The sequence below is a fragment of the Nannospalax galili genome, unplaced genomic scaffold (assembly GCF_000622305.1).
Source record: "Nannospalax galili isolate Female #2095 unplaced genomic scaffold, S.galili_v1.0 scaffold363, whole genome shotgun sequence".
Taxonomy (NCBI): domain Eukaryota; kingdom Metazoa; phylum Chordata; class Mammalia; order Rodentia; family Spalacidae; genus Nannospalax; species Nannospalax galili.
In genome coordinates, this window is record NW_008351176.1 from 595,864 (window position 1) to 601,340 (window position 5,477).

Sequence of the window (5,477 nt, forward strand, 5' to 3'; positions counted from 1 at the left end):
GTTAATTACTTTTAACTGGAAGGGTATGGTTATCAAAGGGTCAGAGAAGACCAATGTCAGAGCAAAGATGGGCTGGGTGAACCTGGGCCCTGCTCTGTTCCTCTTAGAACTTCCGGAGGCATAAATACAGGAAGCATGTTGCAATGCCAGGGCAACAGAAAAGAAAAGATTGGTAGGGTAGAAGGGTGACGGGGTGATGCTAAGGCCTAAAGCTGACCTGGCTCTCTCTTAAAGAAGGACCTTGGGAGCCTTGAAGGGGGCTTCTCTGACCAGCATATGTCCAGGATCAACCCTAGAGAGCCTCCTTACAGCTTACCTTCACACTTTTAACAACAGTCTCTGACTGCCAGGAAGAGAGCCAGATGCCTCATGGTGTTCACAGATCTCATATGCAAATGTCCCATTGATGAAAAGCCTTAGGAATAAATTGTACAGCAGCTTGAGTTTGGGTCTCCCGTTGTATATTAACCTTATCCAAGGATTAGCTCTTCCTCTGCTCCTGGGTAAAGCTCAAGGCAGACCATGTGATTTTTTTCCTCTTTACTCTCAAATAATACTGACCAATTTCCACCATGTGCTAGGATTTCTTGACTTAAGGCCTTTGCACAAATGATTTCACTTACTTGCGTTTCCTCTTTCTCACCTTTCAATTTAGCTGACATTGTCCATTTTATAATTTTCCACTTAGAGGCCACTTTCTCAGAGTGGCATTCTCTGATCCCTCACACAACTCTACAACTATTACAGTTGCATAAGCATATGTTTATGTGACATTTTATATTTATTTCCAAGAGAAAAGGGACACAATTTGTTTTTATTCTCCAGATAATATACTTGGTGCTAAGCACATTAGGCACTTAGTGAATTATATGGATGGTTGGAAAGATGGGTGGACAGATAGATGAATGGATGGATGCATGGGTAGATGATGGATGATGGAAGGATGAGGAATGGAGGGATTGATGGACAGGTGGACAGATAAGAAAATGCATGAATATTCTAACAGAAAGCTCCCACTGGTTTTTCCTTTTGACTCAGGTTCTATGTGGCTCATATAGAACTCATAATGACCCTGTTAATGATTCACCTTTACTTAAAAGATTGAAATCATTTTGCTTATCATGAATTTTAGGCAGTGATTTAGATCTTTTAAATAGTGAATTTAATTAATAATTACACATTGCAATAAACTATTGTTTGCCTTGATTACCAAGGGCTTTTTCGTTTGGGCTTGGGGTTTGTGTGTGTGTGTGTGTGTGTGTGTGTGTGTGTGTGTGTGTTTCACTGGCATCCAACACTAGTGACTTATGTCACCCAGGTTCTGACCTGCCCATAGTAAGGACCTAATAAATACTAACTATTGTCAAAATAAGTACTGTCATATCAAGAACAGCATCTACTAATAAGACAACCACAGGCTTTAGAGATAGGTGAACTATGGTTTCACCTGCTGACCTCAGGAAATGATAAGGAACCAACAGGGTCTAGGATTTGGAGGAAGACTGGGTCCTTTCTAAGAAAGGTGTAGACTTTTGAACACGTTAAGTGTACAAAGTGAGAGGCGGGACACCTTTCAGGTTGGGCCAAGCCTGCATGGAGAAGAGGGAACTGGAACGAGCAATGGGAAGAGAGGGCCACGTGTGGTAAAGAGAAGATGAAAAGGCGGTCACAGAAACCACTGAAGAGGATGCTGAGTCAGGGGTGCCTGGGCCCTGGAGAGTAGAGAAGAATCCCTCAGAAAGGAGACTCACCTAAGCCATAAATTTCCAGGGTTCCATTAAGGAGGTAGGAACCTGAATGGAGGTTCAGTTCCCAATCCTCTCCTTTTGATCCTCAGCTTCATCATCTGAAGGGACCAACACACTGTCACCACCACCTCAGTGACTGGGTCTGTGACCACATGTTGACCTGGAGCAGGACCCAGTGGAAAATGATAGCGTGGAGCCCTGTGCTCAAACATCAAGAATTTCAAGGCAAGGCCAGATGAGGCGGCACACATCTCTAATCCCAGCACTCAGGAGGCACAGGCAGGACTATCTCTGTGAGATCAAGGTTAGCCTAGTCTACATAGCAAGTTCCAGAGCAGCTATGGCTACAGGGAGACCCAGTCTCAAAAAAGAAAAATTAAACAAACAAAAATAATTTCAAGACAATGGTGACAGCAGAGCGTGAAACCTCGAGGAGAGCCCTATGTGGCTGCACAGCTCACATGCTCTGACGCTGGTTCTGATGAGGAGCTCAAAGCCCAGGAACAGTCTGCAGCTGGAGCCTCATGCTTAGGATAACAGGAGTGGGAAATGGAGTTTCCTGTCCAAACCCTTCACTTCTACTGGACCCAGCCCTAAGGTTGCTGATTTTTTTTGAAGTTTTTTTTTGGATTTCATATATTAGTACTATTATTATTTATAATCATTTCCATACCTCCTTCTTCCCCTTCCAACTCTTCCCATGCCCTCCCACTCCTCAAGTCTGTGACCTCTCCTTTATTATTATTGCATATATATACATATATATAAACAAACTGCTGATTGTATATGTGTTTAGGACTTCCATTTTTGCTTGTGCATATATGTGTTTAGGACTGACCACTTGGAATTGGGTAACCTATTGGGGAATTTATCCCTAGAGAAAACTGGTTCTCGTTCCCTCAGCAGCTGTTGATTGCTTGCAGCTCTTTGTCTAGAGGTGGGACCTTGTGAAATTTCCCCTGTCTACATGTCCTGTCAGGTGGTACTGTCATTATGCAGATCTTGTTTAGGCAACCATATTGTTGACTCTCATGGGTGTGGCTTCTCTGTCATGTCTAGAAGAGACAGAAGGTGTCTTAGTCCTCTGGCTCTTACAATCTTTCTGCCCCTTCTTCTGCTATGTTCCCTGAGCCTTAGGTGCAAGGGCTGCATTGTAGATGTTTCAATTGTGGATGAGCTCCTCAGCAACACTTACTCTCTGCATTTTGACAAGTTGTGGAACTTTGTAATAGTTTCCGTCTGCTGCAAGCTTCTTTGATGAGTATAGTGAAAGCTATACTTATTTGTGGGTATAGGACTAAGGATTTAGAGTATAGTTAGAAATTATATTGATTAGGAAAGTGGCAGTAGTAGGTTCTCTTCTAGGGTCTGTGACGTCTCCAGCCATGAGTATTTGTCTACATTTACAGTACCAATCAAGAATTCCCTCCTATTGAGTTGGCATTGTCCAATTAAACAGCTGTTGGTAATCCCCAAGATAAAAGTGCCACTACTGCATCATTAGGGATAGTTTACTAAGCTAATCATTGCTATAGTTTGTAGACTTTACAGCTGGGTAGGACTATTGATTGCTTTTCTCCCTTGGCAGCTTGCACAGTACCATCTGACACTCTGAGAGATAGTCCTCAGGGAAGAAGCTTCCAAGTCAGTTCCAGCTCAGTTCCTCCAAACCCTGTGTCCCAAGTGTGTGATGTCTTCAGCAATAAGATCTAACCTTCAAGATCTAGGGGACAACCAAGGGTTATATTGTTTTGGGAGTCTCTTGGGCTACTCTGACCAACAACTTGAAGGGAAGTCTCATCTCCCTTGCCTAGCACTGGGATTTTTGTTAGTCTTTAGCTATACACACACACGCACACACACGCACACACACGCACACTACATATGGGCTTGTTTGGTTTTTTGTGGGTTTTTTTTGTTTGTTTGTTTGTTTTTTCTTTTTTTTGAGACAGGATCTCCCTATAATCCCATTTGGCCTGGAACTCGCTATGAAGACCAGTCTGGCCTTGATCTCACAGAGATCCGCTTGCCTTTGCCTCCCAAATGCTGGGATTAAAGGCATGTACCACCACATCCAGCTGTGTATGTATTTTAAGTAATCTTATAATATGTTTCTTTATGGTGTTTTCAGACATCCTTAGTATTATTTCTCTCTCTTTCCTCCCTCTCCCTCTGTATTTCCCTCCATCTTCCCTCCCAAGTTAAAGTCCTTCCCCCATTTTTCCAAGTTTCCCCTTGATAGCACCTGTGTTCTACATAGCCCTTTCTCTAGAGCTCCTTCTCCGCTCCCCCATGGTTCCTTTTTACTTCTGTTTCTGTGGTTACTTCAGGCTATATACTCATATCTGAAGAGTCAGAGCTAGGATCATATAAGACAGAATACGTGGTGTTTGTCTTTCTGGGCCTGGATAACCTTACTCAGTATAATGTTTTCTAGTTCCATCAATTTATCTGCAAATTTCATGATTTCATTTTTCTTTATTGCTGAATAGAACTCCATTGTGGACATGTATCACATTTTCATTATCCATTCATCAGTTGAAGAACATTTAGGCTGTTTCTATTTCCTAGTTATTGTGAAAAGAGCAACAATGAATGGCTGTGGAGGTATTACTGCAGTAGGATATCAAGTCCTTTGGTATATGCCAAGGAGCGATACAGCTGGGTCATATGGTGCCCTAGATGCCTTTCTCTCTGCTCGTACTCTTGGAAATGAATTCTGTTCTTTTCTGAAGCTTTGCTCTCATTTGCAACTCTTTGTAGCCCAGGGAAGCCACGGGGCTCCAGGCCTCAGTGTAGACTCGGTATTAGAACCTTGGAAGCACAGAGGGTGGGTCCTTGAAAACTATGCTAGACATGTCAGAAACATGAATGATTCTGGCTCTAATGGTCAGAACCTCAGAACTAAAGGGAGGAGAGTCAGACCCCGAGCATGGAGCAGGAAAGAGTCCAGGTGTGGAAAATGGGAGATCTTTGACTTTAATTTCATACAACATAAAACTCCCCTAAAATTCCCTAAGTAAAAATAGTTTACGGATTCATACTCTGAGTGAATGGCGTGGGTGGCATTCAGGAAAAATCAACTCAAGGCAAACACTCCACAGAATTCTGGTGTCTGTCACCAAAACTTCATGCCTTGGGAGCTGCTGTTCTTTCCTTTATGACAATCTGAAAAAGTTCCCCAAAGGATTCCCCAACTGTCCAACTAGGGAAGTGGGCCCACACCCACAGCAAAGGAACAGGCACTACGACTGGCAGGAACCCTGTGGAAAATAATCAGCGTGGCAGAGTTTTCTCAGAAAAGGGAACCACATCTCTCCAGAGAAAGGAGAGCACTGAAGGACACAAACACATGCCCCCTATGTTACACAACAAAACAACTCCTAAAGTCCTGTGATCATGTTAAGCATTACTACATCCCAAACATTCATTCTAGAGAAATGAAAATGCATACACAGAGAGAAAGAGAGAGCGAGAGAGAGGAGAGAGAAGGGCAGGCAGCTTTATTCACAGTAAGCCCAAACTGGAAATACCCAGCTGTCCTTCAATGGATGAATGATTTAATAAGCTGTAGTACATCCATAGCATGGAACATTCCTCAACAATAAAAATACTGAATTATTGATAAGTACAACCACCCGAATGCTTCCCCAGAGCACAAGGTAGAGACGGTCCAGCCCCAGGTGACATACTGTATGACTCTATTTACATAATGCTCTTTAAATGACA